The sequence below is a fragment of the Choloepus didactylus genome, chromosome 10 (genome assembly GCF_015220235.1).
Source record: "Choloepus didactylus isolate mChoDid1 chromosome 10, mChoDid1.pri, whole genome shotgun sequence".
NCBI classification, from domain to species: Eukaryota; Metazoa; Chordata; class Mammalia; order Pilosa; family Megalonychidae; genus Choloepus; species Choloepus didactylus.
This window is the reverse complement of record NC_051316.1, coordinates 122,836,258-122,856,604: the sequence shown is the minus strand read 5'-3', so window position 1 is coordinate 122,856,604 and position 20,347 is coordinate 122,836,258. Positions and strand designations below refer to the sequence as shown.

The 20,347-nt window shown below is 39.2% G+C and overlaps 1 pseudogene; it reads left to right on the top strand.

The window, feature by feature from the left end:
* Positions 1-934: 934 nt before the first annotated feature.
* The window catches only part of LOC119545377, a 65,258-nt pseudogene continuing 45,845 nt past the window's right edge, over positions 935-20,347 (top strand).

Genomic DNA, 20,347 nt, shown 5'->3' with positions numbered 1-20,347 from the left:
ATCATAAGGTCTGCACATTGGTAAGGAGTTTTAGGTTAGCTTGTGGTGCTTCTGAAATCTGGCTGCATAGCATAATCACTGAGGGAGGGGTCATTGGCAATATTTGCCCTCGTGGTTTTGTGGGAAACCAGAACCAAATGATACTTGTTTGGTTTATAAAGCTAACTGGTCACCACACTTGAGTCCATAATAGTTCTTACCTAAATGCATGTCCCTGTTATCCTCCATCAAAATGAAGAGAATCCCTTTACTAAGGTAGTGGGTTTCTCCAGGGAGCCAAAGAGTTGGACATCTCAGCTACCCACCTTACATGGTCTGTTTTCCCTCCTCCCAAACTAGTTGAGTTACCCAGACATTATGAAGACAGTATCTCTTTGTCTTTATCTTCAAATGGGGTAAAACAACAATGGAAGGGTTAAGAAGCTCATATCTGAGTGCTTTCTAGAACTGAGACCACAGAACTGGAGCATTTTATTCCAGATCCTCTGTGTGAATGCATTACCTATATAGCACAATGAACTACAGATCATGTATCCTTCGCAAAGCCTGTGGCTAATAGTGGTAGTGTGGTTGATGACATAGTTTACTTAATACCATTTGGCAAACAGTTGCTCTTTGATCAAGGGACTGCTCATTCAGAAGAAAAGGTCAGACTAGTTCTTTCCTGTCTGACTCTGATTTATGTACCTATACATCTGCAGGAGACAGACCCTAGCCATAGGACAGATATTGGATTAAGCTGGCCCTTCACAGTATGATTCTTCAAGCTTCTTTAGTGGCATTTGATTTACCTGATACTGGAAGGCACTATTAGGCAGAAAAGCAGCTCTGGAACAGACATGTCCCAGGCAATGCTGGATGCTGGGGTGGTGGGTGAGCAGAATTTTGGACTGGGCTTGGGTCTCCAGAGTTTGGTCTGACCTTGGGGGCACGCATGGAGGTCCATGGCAATGGAGACTGCCACGAGAGCCAGGTCAGGCAGAACCCTTAGGGTGCAGACAGTTCTCATGTGTGGGTGTTTCAGTTTCCTCTTTGCTAATCCAGGTAGCATGCAATGGGTTGGCTTCAACAGTGGGCATTTATTGGCTCATGGTTTTGAGGATAGGAGAAGTCCAAATCAAGGCATCATCAGGGTGATGCTTTCTTCCCAAAGGCTTATGTTCCAGGGTTGCTGCTGGTGGTCCTTGGTCCTTGGCTTTTCTGTCACATGGTAATGCACATGGTGGCCTCCCTGGGTTCCACTGACTTTCATTCTGGCTGCTCCCTGTGGCTTTCTCTCTCTCTGTTTGAATTTCATTCTGTTTATAAAAGACTACAGTAATAGGATTAAGACCCTTCCTCATTGAGGTGGGCCACATCTTAACTGAAGTTCACTCAGCAAAATGTACTACTTACAATGGGTCCACACCCACAGGAATGGATTAAATTTAAGAACATGTTTTTCTGGGGTACATTCAGCTCCAAACCACCACAGTGGGTGAAGCTCAGGAACTTGATTCAACTTGAAGGTAGACAGCAATGTTTCAGGTGAAAGAGAATGGCAGGAGAATGAAGAGAATCTTGAGGTAAGAGTTGAAAGAAAGGAGCTAGTTATGGCAGCAGCTGCTAATGAAGACAAGCTTGCATTCTTGGTGGGAAGGGGTCAAGTGAAATAATTTTTTTTCTAAGCTAGAAAGGAAGAAAACTAACTTTATTTTCAAGCTTTAAGCATTTTTCCATTTGCTAAGGGTAGAGGCTTCAATTTATCTTTATGTAGACTCTGCCTTTGTTTGGGAGACAAGAAAATAATTTTTTTGGTGTGAAATTAAAGGAAGACATACTCCAGACTTGAGGATATCTGAGGCCCTACACTGTGGTAATCTTAGAGACGGTGTATGGGCTAGGTAGGGTGGCATGTGGTTGCATCCATGAGAGAATTACAATTCTAAATATTGGGCTGGATTGAATTAAGCCTGAGACTTGCTGCTTCATATAGACAGAGATCCTGCAGGAAGGATGTTTAAGCAAGCCTGAATTATCAAATTATTAATGAATTATTAATGAATAGTTAATGAATTATTAATTCATTACCTTGAATTATCGAAAATAATGAGACCCAGTTTGGGTAAAGTCAACTGGACTGGAAGGTTAATATCCCAAACACTGTAAATTCGATCTGTATTGATGTTGGATTATTGGGTTCTAGTGTATCTCACCCACGTCGGTGAGAAGAACTTGGGGCTTAAGTTTTCCTTTGAAGGCAATTCTTTTGTACTCACACTCCTCCTTGAAAGAGACTGATCCTAGGGTAGAAAAATGTGAAGGGGAGGTAAGAGTGGAAATAGAATGAAGGTCATCTGTCCTTTATAAACCACAGTCAGAGCCAGCCATCTCCGCCTGGGGATTGTCCAACCCAAGGAGGGCCCTGGTTCCAAGGGCACTAAGAGGAGGTATATCTGCTTTCTTTATCTCTAGGTTACAAGGTATGCTCCATATTATATTTCTCTTTCATTTTCCTCAAACTTTCAGTAGAGTCCTGTGAAAATTGCAGGCTGCTTTTAGCAGTGGTTTTCAGGATGTGTGTTTAGGCCGGGGGTAAAGCCATGCAGGTGAGAGAGCAGTAGACACTGAGGAGACAGGCCAACCCCATCCCCTCCGGCAACGACCTGCAGCAGGACAGTGGGTGACAAGAGGACACTTTTGTGGAACGTTTATTTGCCATCCAGGGAATCTCAGCCATACTTGGAAAGGGCAGTGTATTAAGGGAGGACTTCCTGGAGTTAAGTGGAGTGGGGGCTTTGAGTCCTTACTACTGAAATAATTGAACCCTCTACTAACCTCACATTAGTGTTAGAATTCAGATTCTCATGGAGGCCTACAAGGCCCTCTCCATCTTCATCCAGGTTACCTGTTGACTGTTTCAGACATGCCGGCGTCCTTCAGTTTCTGAAAGAAGCCACACTCTCTCCAGCCTTGGAGATTTGGCCACGCTGTCACCTCTGCCCAGGAGGATTTCCCACCAGCTCTGCTCCTCAAGCCTGGTTTCTTTTCCTCACGCCTCAGATCTCAGCTTAACCATCAACTCCTTAAAGCGGTCCTCCCGGACAAAAGGATTGAAGTGTATTCTCTCTCCTTCCCTGTTTCTCTCTCACACAGCACCCCGCTCACTTATTGAACAGAACTTCATAATTATAAATATATATTGTATGTTAATCATCTGTTTCCCCACCAGACTATAAAATCCATCAAGGCAGGTGTGATAACTCTTTCACTAAGTACTGCATAATGAGGTCCTAACCACAGTTCTTTGATCATAGTAGGCCACTGATTCAAAAATTTAAATAAATAAATAGTGTGCTTATTAATGAAAATGTGGCCTCATTTCAGTTGCCAGATTGGCAAAGCCAAGGGACAGTTAGGTTACATAAAGGTTATTTCCAGAAGCATTTTAAGCTTCATATTCACATGTATTTCTTCTGTCTGTAATGAGGCCTCACTTTTGAGAGAGACCTGCCTGCCCAGTTGCCACATGCCTATTGGCATATAAAGACAAGTCCCATCTTTTCAGCACTTTTAAAACAATCTCAGGGGATTCTCCTTACTTCTGTTCTGCTATGGTGCCACTTTTGTTTCTTCCTGCTTTTAGTCTTGGACTTCAACTCCCAACTTTGAATGCACCTATGACCCCAGCCTTGGTGTTTGTTTTTGGTTTTCTCAACATTGAATTTTAGTATTCTCCAAAGACTCTGGTTTGCACTTAAGCTTCTGGCTGTTTCTATTTCTGACACTCTCAGGTTTATTACCCTGGCTTAGCTATGGGTGAGGACTTGAACTCTAGTACATCTTGTCTGATCCCTGGTTTGATCCCTTGCTGCACCGATTGCCTTGGTGAAGAAGGCCAAAAGTGTTTCTTGCTCAAGAGTTGTAGTGTCTTTAGCAAATGGCTATATATATATTATAATTAGGTGCTAGGCATCTGTATTAGGGTAATAACACTGTGCTCCTTCTCACGCTGCCTCCTTCTTCCTTTTTCCTGGATCCATGCTCCACCCAAGCCAGATTGTCCCTACACTTTTGGACTTGGATTTTGCCCACCCTAGGTTGTGTGGGTGCTGACTTCCTGAGATGTCTCAGAGGGACTGGATAAGGGAAACAAAGTGCAGGGCAGTTAGCTCCCGACGTAAGATCAGTGTGAAACATAAGACAGAAGGATGTAGGCAAAAGTCCCCCCTTTTTCTTTCCTAAAGGCTCCTCCAAGGCTCACTTCTTCTTTGTGACTCTTCTGGAGAAGTCCTGGGTATGGAGTGAACACGCCTGCTGGATGAACTGCTCCACCATTTTTGCAGGTTATTTTGGAGGGGAAGCTACCTCATGTGCCATCCCCCTTTTCTTTGCTTCAATTCCCTTTTTCTCTTTCCCACTGTATTTGGGGCTTTCAAGTAAGCTATTAGCAGCTTAATCCTTTCCTCATCCAAGTTTAAACTGTGTACGGTGTCCAGAATGGGTCATCAGGACAGAAATTCGAAGGATCAGTAACTAGAACCACTATATGAAGTCAAACAGGAGAGAGGCGGATCCTGAAGTCTGGCTTTAAGGGAAATGATCCAAGTGAATTTTCAATCAAGGCTTTTATGCACTTGCAATGTGTATTCCAGTGTGTATTCCAGTAGAAGTATGTGATTCAGATATCATTTATAAATAAAATAGAAGACGTAAAATAAAATATGTAAATGACATTCTGGAAAATGGAATTTGGAATAATAAGCAATTTGAATGTTTTAATGAAAATAAATCTCTCTTTTTTAATCTGTAAGATTTCTTTTCAATAAAGCTGTCATAAACAAGTTGGCTATCAACTGATTACGTTTAGAGGCAGTATAATTTGAGAAGTCTCTAATTCTCAGGATGTGTGACATAAACAGTGCAGGAGAAGGATAAGAAAAGATCCTTTTACAAAGGCCAAGTTGTATCATCCAAATAGGTCTCCCCTGAATATTAGGAGATACAAGTATATTTCTGGTGCAAGCATAGACTGGTCCCCATTATTCTACCCATTGTACCAAAAACATCATATCTATAGAAACATAATATAACTAATTTCCTATGTCCTGAGAATTCTGTGAAAATGAGATAGTGTCAGCAAAAGTGTTTTCAGCTGCTAGAGTGGTATTTTGACCTTTATTCTCCACTTAGAATTAGTCTGAAAATAGTTCCATGATAATCTCTCATTGCAGTTTTTGAGTCAGTTTCAAGCCACTGGTAGAGAAGGGCAGTAGCCAGAGACCACACTGAATCACTCATAGGTAGAGCTGGGGGACAGGAAAAGAAATGGACAATGGTAGAAGAAAGTTGTTAAACTTTTGACACAAAAGTTGGCTAGGGTATGGTAAAAGGTACCTCTCAAATAAAGAAGAGTCATTTATTCTATCATTCATTCATTCTTTCTTTCATTTAACAAATATTTGTGATTGGACAAAATTATTAATATACGATTGTCACTGACCTTTTTCCTTCCCGTGCACTTGAAAGCAGATTCTGGGTTGGCTCCGTTTCCCACTCTCCTCTGACCACTGAGGAGCTCCCTGCTTTGCCAGACCATTTTTTTTCTTCTTTTTGTTTTTTGTGAGGGGGTGGAGCTTAGAATTCAGAATGGGAGGAGAGGGGGAAAGGCAAGAATGAGAGTTACCTTGAGCAAGGGGCTGAGGGGTAAATTGTTCCAGGATGGTTGGGGATACTAGGAACAAGAAAGTAGCTGAGATGAATGAAGAAAAATGCTAAGGAGGGGAAACATTATTTTTAAAGAAATTGTTGACCTATCTATTTTTTTTTTTCTTTGTTCCCTTAACTTTTTTTTTTTTTTTTAAATCTTCATTTTATTGAGATGTATTCACATACCACGCAGTCATACAAAACAAATCGTACTTTCGATTGTTTACAGTACCATTACATAGTGGTACATTCATCACCCAAATCAATCCCTGGCACCTTCATTAGCACACACACAAAAATAACAAGAATAATAATTAGAGTGAAAAAGAGCAATTGAAGTAAAAAAGAACACTGGGTACCTTTGTCTGTTTGTTTCCTTCCCCTATTTTTCTACTCATCCATCCATAAACTAGACAAAGTGGAGTGTGGTCCTTATGGCTTTCCCAATCCCATTGTCACCCCTCATAAGCTACATTTTTATACAACTGCTTCGAGATTCATGGGTTCTGGGTTGTAGTTTGATAGTTTCAGGTATCCACCACCAGCTACCCCAATTCTCCAGAACCTAAAAAGTGTTGTCTAAAGTGTGCACAAGAGTGCCCACCAGAGTGACCTCTTGGCTCCTTTTGGAATCTCTCCGCCACCGAAGCTTATTTTGACCTATCTATTTTAATAGTTGAAAAATTCAAGTAAAGAATTTGAGCTATCATAAAATTGGTTTTAGCTGAGGAGCAGTGTTTCTTGAGCTATTGTGGGGCTTTTAAAAACCTAATGTTAAAATGAGTTAGATGCCAGAGACACAAAGTAAAAACAGGAATAAACAAGAGGAAAAGACAAGTGAATAATGAGGAATATAAATTGTTAAAGCTGCTGTGCTAGGAATAAATAAAGGTACTTTGGGGACAGGAAGAAAGAACTCTCCTTTTCTAGAGGAAAAGGGGCAAGAAAGGGGGCAATTAGAAGTTCAGCTTTAAAAAGTTAAACATGCAAAAAATTTCTTTTTCCTTCATTTTCTCAGAAAAAAAATCCTAAGAAATACTTCAATGATCTTAATTATTGCAATTAAATTATTTTATTGCATCTGCTTCTTCAGGGGTTCAGGGAGCAATCAAAAATAATTTTCTTAGAGAGAGTTTGGGTTCTTTTCTAGTATCTCACAGAATCTGCATAGTGTGAAATTGATTATAAAACAATTAGCCTGATTTTTGTGGCAGTCATCTCCCATTGGAATGCAAGGAAGCTTATATCCCTCAGTTCATGGGTAGGTGCTCCAGTTTCTTGAGGGGCATGTTAATTAGCAGCCATCCCTGGGACTGATCTAGAAGAAGCTGGAAATACACTGGTCAGCCATGTTTTGGAGGTACACGAATATCAGAGAGCAAGTTGGATTAGAGAAGCACTCAGGTACATTTCCAAGTCACATGTTTATGATTTTATGAGCGTTTTTACACCAACAGCTATTTATTTCAAATTATATCTTTTTAGAAATAACTGTTTTCCTTCTTGAAAAATACATTTATCATATAATTTTGGGACAATCAAAGAAAAGAAAAAATCTTTCATAATCTCTACACCCAGAGGTAACTCCTGTCCTCCCTCCCTTCCTTTGCTACCATGTAAGGGGAACGTAGAGTAGTATTAAAAACATGGATGCAAGACAAAGTGTCAGAGTCCGGTTATCCTTCTGCCACTTATTAACCACGTGACCTTGGGCAAATTGCTTTGACATTTCTGTGCTGCAATTTCCTCATCTACAGATAATAATAGTTACTACCCCCTAGGTTTGCCACAAGACTTGAGTAAGTCAGTATACGTAAAACATTTATAATAATATTTCGGCCGTAATACATGCTAAGTCTGCATCACCTACTATTATTAGTGCTGAGTGTGCATCCCAGCTCTGCCATGTACTTGTGATGTGGTCTTGAGCGAGTTGTTTAATTTCTCTGAACCAAGACCTCATCACCTTTAAAATGGAAGTTGGAACAGGACCCACTTTGAGGGTTTTTGTGAAGATTAAACGAGTAAGGCACTTAAAACAAGTAAACACCTAACAAACGTCGACTATACCACGCACTTAAATCAGTTTTGAATACTTAAAATGTAGGAGGAACTCTGCAGATACAAGTAAATGAGAGAGACAAAATCTCTCTTCTCATGATACTTACAGATCATTGAGATCATACTTTCACCATAAGTATATTATTATTTAAATGTAGTGAGAAGTGTGAATGAGAAGGATGGAGAGTTATAAGTATGTATCAGAGGGTCTCATATAGTTGCCAGAGAATGTTTCTTTGAGTGTGTGATGATTGACTTGAACTGCGAGTGTGGGTAGTGATTCACAAGGTAAGGGGTGGTGTGTGTGGATGCATATGTATGGCAAGGAGACGTTGGGTAGAGAGCAGCTGACAAGAGGAGGCTGGGTTGGGAGATCATTCCAGGCAGCAGGAGCAACCTCAGTGACAAGGATCATGTCACATTTTGGGCACTGAAACAAAATTCCAATGTCTAGAAAGTAGATGGGTAGAGTGACGTGAGATGAGGCTGCTGGTGTAAGCAGGGGACTTATCAGGAGGATGCTGAGGTCCATATTGAGAATGCTGACATTTTCTTAAGTGTAATGGGAAACTTAAGCATTTTAAGCAGCAGGGTGACATGACCAATGATTACATTTTAGTGTTAACTCCAGGTTTAACTTTAATACTATGATTATAGTACAAAGAATACCTCCTCATCTGGTTTTTTCACTTATAACATAGCATCAGGGTTTCCCCATTCTGTTAAATATTCTTTTACAATTATTTTAATGACTGCATTAAATTATATTGTATAGATGAATCATAATTTATTTAAACAATATTCTGCTGGTGGACATTAGGCTGATCACATTTTTTAAATAAAAAGAATGCTGTATGGATAAAATTCTACCCAAATCTGTGTGCTCCTCTACGTAGGCCTAGTGCGTGATCCTAAATGCAGTGTGCAGAGTCTCCTAGATTCACCTCGCTGAGCTACTGTTTCCTATTAGAATTCTACCTTCAAGTTAGTTGTGCTTTGGAGACCTGGTTGGTTTAAACACATTGTATATTATCAGTTCAGTTTATATTATCTGTTCAAAGAAGAGGAGAAGAATTTGGGTCTGGGGTAGCCATGTAAGGACAATCTCAATTCCCTGCTGTTACTTCAGCTGCTGTACCAGGATTTTTTTCCACCTTCATCTTTCTGCTGGTGAGGCTCCTATACAGTTTTAATCTGCTGTCCAAACTCATAATTTGTGCTGCTATCACTTCAGGTATAAGACTCCACTGGTTCTCTGCTAGGCATAGCTGCTACATAAACCCCATGGCTTACCGTCAGCCTTGCTTTCAAACGCTATTGACCCAAGATAGAGTCTAAGAGTTTGGTCTCCCTCTAGACTTTAGATGTTTGATACTAGACAGAATTTCTTCACAGTTGGTGACATTTACATTGTTCCCTTCCCTAATCTCCAGTGGTTTATTTGGAATTTTTCATAGTCCTTTCAATGGAAATTCTCTAAATCCACCATTACAGTATTTAAATTTTGCTTGTAAGAGTTTTAGAGACAGTAATCAAAAAATAGTCTTCAGTTTTGACTTGAGGTCCTTAATTACTATATGACTGTCAACAAATTATAGGCTCATTGCTAAACTCAAAAGCACTGTGCAACCTTATTTGAATCACCTACCTTGTCTTTAACTCAAATTTCTTGTTTGTAAATTGAGAGGTTGACCACAAGATCCCTGAGGTTGTAACGTAGTATTCTATATGTCACTGACTAGACATTGCACTTTATAAAATCACTACCTAGTCCAGTTTTCTTCCTGTTAGAAAGCCCTGATTTTTTCTTCTACTTTAAAAACTCATATAGCTTTGATCCCCAACCCATACATTTCTGTCACAAACATGCGTTGAATATTGTGGAAGCTCTCGGGTCCAGAGAATAATTCACTGCCCTGAGGAGCTCTCAGACTCAAGAAGAGACCCCCAAGTAAAGAGATCCATTATAATTCAGCATGGAAAATGCCATAACAGGCGAAGAACAAATTGTTAAGGAAGATTGTGTTTTCTTATCACACAAACATACACAGATGAAGTAATTGTGCCTTGACATTCTCAGCTAAAAGGCTATATTTTAAACATGGACTTCAGAGGCAAGCAGACAGACATGTTTGAATTGCTGTGTCATCATTGACTGACCTTGGCAAAGCTAATTTCAATCTCTCTGAGCCTCAGTTCACTTTTTTTGGAAAAATCAAGTAGTTAATACTATTTATTGTAAAGTTGACCCAAAATAAGTGAAAAGGGTATAGCACAGTACCTGTCCTCCATATAGAGTTTTTGTTTTTTGCTTACTCATTTCTCAATACGTTTTTATTGAGTGCTGTGGTAGACTGAATTGTATGCCCCAACAAAGACATGTCCTTAATCTAAATCTGCAGTCTGTGGGTGTGCACTCATTTGTGCAGAGGACCTTCTAAAATCCTATTTAATTGTGACCCAACTGAAGCAGGGTAGGCCTTAATCTGTGTCACAGAAGGCCTCATAAAGGGAGGTTGGAGAAAGCCACAGAGAGGATCCAGAAGCTGAAGTCAGTGGAAACTAGAGGAGCAGAACCAGGAGAGAGAGATGGCCACGTGATAGGAAGCAGAGCTGCAAGTCAAGCTGGCACTAGAAAGTCACAGATGCCCTGGAGAAAGCATGGCCTTGCTAATGCCTTGATTTTGGAAATCGAGGCTCCAAAACCATGAGACAAGAAATTTTAAGTCAATCCATTGTATAGTATTTATCATGGCCACCTGGCAAACTGAGACGAATGCCCACTAGGTATTTATAGAGAGGAGAAAAAACAGACAATGTCCTTCTTACAGAGCTTACATTCTAATGGGAGAATCAGGTAATATACAAATAACCAACTAGAAACCCAAATAATTTCAAGCTTTGATAGGAGTCATGAAGTAAATACAAAAGCTTATATGAGAGAAAGTAAGCAGGTGGAGAGGGCAGGGCAAATGACTTTAGATAAGTTGACTAAGGAAGGATTTTTAGAGGCCATGGAACTTAAGCTAACACTTAATTTAAGACAAAAAAGGACAGTCCATGATAGGCAGCCAAAGGAAGATCATTCCAGGAAGAAAATGATAATTGCCTTTTCTTCACTCTGCTCTTCTCCCCCCTTCTCTTGCTTTTTTTTTTTTTTCTCTCCTATCTTCTTCATGAAGAAGAAAGATCATCATTAATATTTGACCTGAGCAACGAATGCTCTCCATTCCTGGTTCATCTCTATATAATACTGTTCTGGTTTGCTAATGCTGCTGTTTTGCAAAATACCAGAAAATGGATTGGCTTTTACAAAGGGGGTTTATTTGGTTGCAAATTTACAGTCTAAAGGCCATGAAGATGTCCAGATTAAGGCATCAACATGATTATACATTCACTGAAGGAAGGCCAATGGCATCTGGAAAACCTCTGCTAGCTGGAAAGGCATGTGGCTGGTGTCTGCTGATCCCAAGTTGTGTTCCAGCTCCTCTCTTGGCTCCTATGCATTCTTCAAATTATTGCTCTTGGGGCAGTTTGTGCTTTCTTAGTTTCTTTGGAGCAAACACTGGGTTAGCATCTCCAAAGTGTCAGTGAAAGTCTGTTTTTAGCAGCTGTCTCCAAACTATCTCTCTCAGCTGCTCTCCAAAATGTCCTTCTCAGGTGCTCTGAGCTCCTTCTGTTTGTGAGCACTTTTATAGGACTCCAGTGATTAATTAAGACCCAACCTGAATGGGTGGGATAACACTCCATGGAAATAATCTAATCAAAGTTCTCACCCACAGATGATTGAGTCACATCTTCATGGAAACACTCAATGAAGAGATCACACCCTAATCAAAAAGATTAATCAATCTGCCCCACAAGATTACATCAAAGAACATGGCTTTTTCTGGGGAGCACAATAGATACAAACTGGCATAAACACATTCAGAGACCAAGTGTTTTCAGTTGTTAAAAATGGAAATAACTGAGTACACAGGAGTTCCTTAGAAGTCTATCACTGAGATAAATGTAAAAAAAAACAAAAACAAAAACAAAAGGTTTTATAGGTTGATTCTGTGATACTGATTTATGTGCCCTTGTCTAATATAGTGCTTCCTGATCTTTTTAAAATTATTTATCCCCTAACCATTATGTTCTGAAAGTTATTATTTACCAAATTGCATTTATTAAGCAATAAGAAGCTTATTTTTCTATTTATTTTTAATAAAAAGCATCAATGAAAATTAGATCTTCCGGTTGGATCTGATTCCTAGTTGAGGAAATTCTGGATGAAGGCAGGATTTTATTTGTTCTCTGTATTTCTGAGGATAAGTATACACATTTATAAAGCTTGTTGTCATATAGAAAATAGCTCGAGGACATTATTTCTATATTTGAGGATGTTTAGAGTTCCCAAGAGACCCCAAGATGAGGTTTACTCATTCTGGAGAACTAGAGATCTGGAGTTAGTTATCCAAGACTAAAATGCTCTTGTTTTGGCTTTTAATCTTTCTTCAAGATGATCTCTGTATATGATTTTAGATAAAGTCTTTTAAACTACTCTGGATATGAGTTCTTTATTCCAGACATCTGAGTTTGAGAGTTAAGAGAAGCTGTTTGGCATTTGCTCTCAGGCAGGGTCCTATAACACAATTTTGGCCTCCTGATTTCAATTTGTTTTCCTCCTTCATTAGATTGAATATCCTGAAGGCACAGACATATCTATTTTTCTTATCACTGTGTCCCAAACACACATAATTGCTAATTTACATTAGTTTAATGTGTCAAAAAAATATTTTATGTATCAGCCTCTGGCCTGGGTCCTTTGTGGTAAAGCTGAGTCTACACAGGCTTGAGCTCTGGGACTCATTCTTTCTTGATTCTATTTTGTGAGGAATTCTTTCAAGCACCTGTGGTGGTTTGGAGCTATGTACCCCAGAAGAACATTCTTAAACTCAATCTGTTCCTGTTGGTGTGACCTCATTCTAAGTAGGACCTTTTGATGAGGTTACTGCAGTTGAGGTGGGGCCCAACTCAATGAAGATGGGTCTTAATCCTATTGCTAGAGTCCTTTATAAGCAGAATGAAATTCAGACAGATATATAGAGAAAGACACAGAGGGAGCAGCTAGAAGCTGAAATAAATGGAACCCAGAAGAGAAGGAAGAGGCTAAGAAAGGCCATCACATGCATTGCCATGTAACAGAAAAGCTAAGACCAAGGACTGCCAGCAACCAGTCCCAGATTGCCACAGTCTTCGGGGAGAAAGCATCACCTTGTTGATACCTTCATTTGGGCTTTTCCTAGCCCCCAAACTGTGAGCCCAATAAATTCCCATTGTTGAAACCAACCCATTGCATGGTATTTGTTTGAGAAGCCAAGAAAACGAAAACAAACCCTAATGTAAAACAGGTCAAACTGGCTGGTATGCTCTCCGACTCCATTTATCTTCAAGTTTTCCTTGCTTTTGGTTCAGAAGTCTAACTTTTCTTGACCTTCAATGAAACATTTATTATGTGAGCATTTTAATATTTAATATTTTATCTTTTAGCTTTGTTTCACTTGCTTTACATTTTATTGGAGTTCTGTGGAAGAGCTGAAAAGGTCAAAAGAAAGGAGCAGCCTGGTGGAGAGCAGGTATCCTAATTAAGAGACTCCTTTCCCTTTGTCAGCTCTCTATAAATCCTCCTGGATTCCTAAAGTAGACATTCCTCTCAAGTCTCAGAGACCCATTTGATGAAATGCACTGTATTGTGAGAAAAAAACAAGAGGAATCCCTGCCCCTAGGTCTTATAACTGACCTCTGCATAACTGAATTTCTGGATTCACCCATCCTATCCAGTCCACCTGTAAACCACACTAGTAAATGCCCTGGGTAGTTAGGACGCTAGCATGCCCACGAGTGTTGCTGTCTCCAGCTGAGTTGTTAGCTAATCAAGATTCAGTTGTGTGTGTGTGTGTGTTTGTAAGCCTGTTTATACCAGTTGTATTTATTACTGTAATTATATAATATAATTAAATAATACATAAGCTGAAGATACATGAATGTTTAAAAGGAGACTTGTAGATTCTATTAAAATCAAATTAAAAGGTTTGGAAAGCTTTGATAATGTCAGCTCTCTGAAAAAAACAGGTTTGTACAATACAGCTGTAAAATATTGGCAAAAATCAGACAAATCTATAAAAGCTTGCTTAGATTGCTTTAAAAGTATCATTAAGTTCTTCCCTTACTTTAAAGATTGTAGAAATTGGAGATGATACATTATTAGTGCAGCTGAGGATAAAATGAAAATGAAACTTCATCATTGGATCAAACTTAAAAAAAAACAAAACCAAAGGAAACTTTGGTGCAATGTAAAACAAAAAGTAATTGAGGAATAGGCACATTGATACAGTTTGTGTTAAGTTAAAATACGTATATAGTCTTTTTAAATGATTTTAAATGCTTATTCGAGTAACTAATCCTGTCCAGGTAGGATGAAAGGGTATGACTGTAGCTGTTTCTATGACGTCAGAAAAAAGGCCTGGAATAAAGATAGAATAATGATCTTCTACTTGAGCTAGAGCTACTAAAAACAGTGCTATGTCCTCATTTAGATCTGACAAATTAGGGGGAAAAAAGTGACGAGGACGTGTACATACAGTGAAAATGCCATTAGATTTGTAATTAGAAAATTCGGATTGAAATTACAATTTCTGGCATGTACAAATGCTGTATTCTAGGTCAAGTTACTTAACTGGATAAAACCTCAGTGTTTTTTCAGCTACAGAAATTAAATGTTGATCATACATACCTCACAAAATTATTGAGACGATTCAATATTATAAGATTTTTCTAAAAAATATGGGCCACTATAGAAATTTGTTATAGATATTGTTGACATTTTGAAACAATGCTGTTTAATGTATGATTCTTAAAATCACTCAGATCTTCTAAGTCATCTATGCTCAGATGTAAGAAGTGAGAAGCAAGCTAAAGTACAGAGGATCATCCAATATAATCTTTTTATAAGTCTAACTAACAGAATAATAAAGGTAAACGTGATGATCCTGAATAACTTTAGGTAAATAACCTAATCCTGTTTGCACCAGATTACCTCTACAGAAGACCTGAATTTGCTGAATTTTTAGAGGACTCTCTGTTTAGCAATCCTGGGTTGCCTTTTTTTTTTTTTTTTTTTTTTTTAAATCATGGAAGCAATACAGAAGTGGGCTCATCCAGAATATTTCTGATAGCATTCTCCATCATGGGTGGGATTATACCCTTGCTGGATAACTAACCACATTAATTAACTAGATTAACCCCAAACTGTCTCAGCTAACCCCTGAGTACCTTCTTAGAGAATGGGGACATCTGTACCTCACTCTGACCAGGCCAATAGATAGACTTCTATTATTAGGTCATTTCTTAACCACCAAGAAACAATCCAAGAGAAGCTTCTGAGTCCGTACTCTCTTTTCTCCAGAAGTAAATTGAAGTTTATTTGAAATATGAAGACTTTGTCTCTAAAAGGCAAATTGATTGGTGTATTCAAGTGATTTGTATATATTTTCTTAGAATGATATATTTAAAGAAGACAATGTGATAGTTTGTTTTCATTGTAATTTTAGGTGTGTGAATTGCAGTAGTGACAATAACTTTGTGGGTGCTATGTTTATAAAACAAGTGCATATATAGGATATTCCTAAAACAAGAACTTTTAAATGCAGTAGTAGTTTTATTCATCAGGTATTTGAATCAGGTATAAAAGCCTTTGGTGTTAGAGAATAGAAGCATAATATTTTTGTAAATCAAGTCAGCAACCCTTTCAAGACGAATTTAGGCCATCTTGCTGGACAAAGATGAATGATAAAAACTCATTGCTAGTGATTGGACATTAATTTTCTTTTATTAGAGAAGTTATGGGTTTATAGAAAAGTCACGTAGAAAATATGAAGTTTCCAAATACCACTGTTTTAGTTTGCTAATGCTGCAGAATGCAAAACACCAGAGATGGACTGGCTTTTATAAAAAGGGGGTTTATTTGGCTATACAGTTACAGTCTTAAGGCCATAAAGTGTCCAAGGTAACACACCAGTAATCAGGTACCTTCACTGGAAGATGGCAAATGGCGTCCGGAAAACCTCTGTTAGCTGGGAAGGCACATGGCTGGCGTCTGCTCCAAAGTTCTGGTTTCAAAATGGCTTTCTCCCAGGACATTCCTCTCTAGCAAGCTTGCTCTTCTTCAAAACGTCACTCACAGCTGTACTCCGTTCAGTCTCTTTGAGTCAGCATGTTTTATATGGCTCCACTGATCAAGGCCCACCCTGAATGGGTGGGGTCACACCTCCATGGGAGTATCCCACCAAAGTCACCACCCACAGCTGGGTGGGGCACATTCCAAGCAAATCTAACCAGCACCAAAACGTCTGTCCCACAAGACCACAAAGATAGTGGCATTTGGGGGACACAATACATTCAAACCGGCACAACCACCCTCTCACACACAGTTTTTCCTATTATTAACATTTTGCATTAGTATGGTACCTTTGTTACAATTGATCAAACAATATTATTATAATTATACTGCACTATAGTTTGAAGTTTATATTAGGGTTCACTGTTTATGTTGTATAGTCCTATGGCTTTTTAAAAATTTTATTCTGATGACATATATACAACCTAATTCTCCTTTTAACCACATTCTAGTATATAATTCAATCTGTTAAACATTCACAGTGCTGTATTATCATCACCACCATCCATTATCAAGAGTTTTCCATCACCTAGACAGAAAATCTGTACCAACTAAGCACTAACTTCCCATCTTCTACCACTCCCCAGCTCCCAGTAACCTGTATTTTAGTTTCTGACTCTATGAATTTGCTTATTTTAATTTTGTCATATCAGTGAGATCATACAATATTTGTCCTTTTGTGTCTGCTTATTTCACTCAATGTGGTATCTTCAAGGTTTGACCATGTTGTCGCACATATCAGGACTTCATTCCTTTTCACTGCTGAATAATATTCCACCGTATGTATATACCATATTTTGTTTATCCATTCATGGGTGGATGGGCACTTATGTTGCTTCCAACTTTTGGCAACTGTGAATAAGGTGGCAATGTGGTGTGAAAATATCTGCTCAAGTCCCTGCTTTCAATTCTTTTGAGTATATACCTAGAAGTGGGATTGCTGGGTCATATGGTAACTCTATATTTAACTTTCCAAGGAACCACCAAACTGTTTTCCAAGGCGATTGCCTTATATCACATGAAAGTTAATTCCAGATGAATGAACAATTAAAAGCAAACAAAACAAGGCAAAAAAACCACACCTTTCTAATCTTTGCAAATTAGCTCTGTGTTGGCTGGTGGGCTCCTTCAGAGTTTAGCCCTCCTATCAAGAAGATCAGCCCGATTAAAAAGTGAAATGCAGGGTTCTTTTGGTCTTTTCTGAACCTGTGTATAGTCATGGGCATGTGCTAGTTAATGGCCTTAGGGATTTCCCTTTTACAGGAATCTGAACGCCCTCTTCTCCCCGTAAAATACACCCCCTCCCCTTCTGTACTTCCAGCAAAGCAGGTAATCCTTTGCCCCAGGCTGCTTTGACTTAATTGCTTCTTCTACTGCTTTAGCTGGCTGCAAGCTGCTTCTGCCTGCAGGGCAATTCTGGGAGGTCTAGCTGGAGCATTTCCCTGTTTGGTTTTTCAGGCTGCCATTCCGCTGACTGGCACTGACCTAAGGGCACACAATATGTGCACGGGGGTTACTCTGCACAGGGCTGGGAACACACAGTGGGAGCACAGGCTGGCTCCACATCACACTGGGAAAGGGGTGAGGAAGGGGCCAACAAGAGTGCCACGAGCTTCTCCTACCACTTTTAAAGCTTTTTTTTTTTTGATTTGGTACTTGCCCAGTTACTGCAAACCTTTAAATGTTGCCCAGAGTTTTGAGGAATATGGCCCTGCTGTAGCATCTTTGTCCACTGGACTCCATCAAACTGGAATTTTGAATGCATTGCCCAGGACCTGTAATTGACACTACAAAGCTGCGTGTTTCGCAAAGCCCTGCCACTTTTCAATCCATTCATATTCTGGACTTGCCAAAATATATGATGTATACAGATACATAATTTCACCATGTCTTATGCCTAGAGACTGATACAGATTCATATAACAGATTTGAGCCTTGGCCACTGGATGCCACTGACAGTCGAATCAGGGAATAAAATACACTGTAGCTTTTCAATCTCAAGTCAGTCTAGGGGCAGTGCATGGTGTAGTTAATGCACCTCCTTAAAATCTGAGGTCAAATTTCACTTCCTAAATCATCATAGAGAGGATGGGTTTATGGATCTGGAGACACGGCCTGATCTAAGAAGGGAACTCTAGGTTCCTTATAATTATAAGAATGGACTGTTTGTCTGCTTTAGAGCCTACAGGCCCAGGCACATCCCTCCCTAGTTTCTGCCCAGCTTTTTGGTGGTACAGACCTTCTTTCTTTTCTCCTAAAACCCAGGTGTGTCCTTTGGTGAGGGTCTCTACTCCATAATATCTAGGTTCTATGGACACAAGACGCAGACTGAGGAGTTCCCATCTCACCACCAGCCTAAGTCCTTATTTTTTGATCTTGGATTTTCCCCTTCCTCAGATGGTGTTGGGAATATTCATTATCTTTAAGAAATTCTTCTCTCTTGCTCATGGGGAGTAGTTTTGCCCTGTGGCCTCAAAACAGAATTATCCCAGCAGAAAACGATAATACAATGATTAGAACATTTCCTACATTTTTAGTTATTTAGACCACAATAGATAAAATCTTTTGTTATGGTTCTTTCTTAGGGAGAGGGAAGGGAAAAGTCTGCCAGTTTTTCCTGCAGTATTCCAAGTCTCTATTAAAAAATGCCTGTGGGCAATCTACACATCTCTACTTTATCTTCACAAGACCATTCAACTGTCTGCAGGTATTGCACCAAGTTAGGACAGAAATATTTCTCCAAAGATAGGCCAATGCAGACCATGCTCTCACAGCTGGGGTTGCTGAGATACCGGGCTGGTTGCTTATTAAGACAGATCCCAGGTCTTATACACAGAAATTCTGGTTTGGTAGGTTTACTATGGGGCCCAGATTCTGTATTTTTAAGTGTCACAGGTGGTTCTGAAGCTAGCCAGGTTTGGGAATCACTAAGTTGATAAAGCAGGACCAGTTTCACAAATATCACCACGTCAGAGCATCCTCCTTGAGAATTTTCTTATTTCAAATGATTGCGTTGCAAAAAAATTGAATTCAAATCTCCTTCTTCAGCAAAATAGAGAATTTCTTAGTTTGAAATTTGAACTGATTTGGGGCAGAAGTGTTTTTTACACTCCCTATCAAGTTAAAAATTTCAACACTCTGGTTCAAAGTATTCTGTGCTTCTTCTCTCCCTACTACTCTCCAAATCATTCAAGAAAGGTTTCTCAAGCACATGTACTAAGAAAGTACCTCAACCTTAAGATGTAGACAGTTCCTTCCATATCTTGAATCACATGCTATTAAATGTATGCTGTAATCTAAAAATACTTGATTTTTACATCATCATGATGTACAATCTAATTATTTTCCCATTTGTGGCTTTAAAAAAGTCTATCAAGCTGCAAGCTTTCATCCAGGTTTTAGCTAATTAAAATTAATGCACTTTAAAAGGAGGAAATACGCATTTAGCAATAAATGAATTAAAACAAAACTATTTATTCTTTGCACTTATTGTTAATAGGCTCAGGGATAAAACAGTTTTGTTTTTAAGGCTCCTTTTAACTTTAAGCAATGATATTATAGGACAAATTTATGGCAGACATTTAAATATATAGGTATTTATCTTCTTGACATTATTTCCATAAATAAATGTGACCCATTTAATTTTAAAAATGGACTCAATTCTGGAATGGAAAAAGAAATCTATATTCTAACCCTTGTTCTGTCCCAGACTTTTGTGATTTCCTAACTTCATTCATTCATTCAACGAGCTTTTGAGTCACTCTCATGCATGCTGGGCCCTATATCAGGCACAGGGGATACTTTTTTTTTTTAATGTGTAAAATGTGGGGACTGAATTAGATTCTTTTCAAGATCCCCTTCAGCTTCAAAACAATAAACCTAGGATAAAATTCATGCTTTCTCTTCATAAGGATTAAAGAGGCAGCAAGAGTTTTCCCTGGAGAGCCAGATTGTAATCAGATATTTGAGAAAAGATGCAAAGGAAAGCAATAACTTCCTTAGAATTGATAAAGGCTCTCTGATGATTGTAACGGAAAATGAGTCAAATGGCATTTGGAGCCAAGGAGAGGCTTAGTGAGTAAGGTGTACCCCAGGGCTCATGCTCCCACACAATAAAAGAGAATTGCTATGGGCTGTCTTTGCAACAAGAGCAGCTTCTTCCGCAGCTGAGTACTGACCTGTCCTTGGTCCTGAACGGACAACAGTGAGTAGAGCTGAACACACACCCAAAGGAGAGTTCCCCGGAGTATGGAGAGCCCAGTCCAGGGGGATCCTTCCCTTTTGGATATGTCCAGGGTCCACAAGTACCTCCCAAGTTTGGGGGTCCTGGTGGCCAGGACTCTAGCGACTGCCCGTCCAGGGTGTTCTGACATTCAGGAA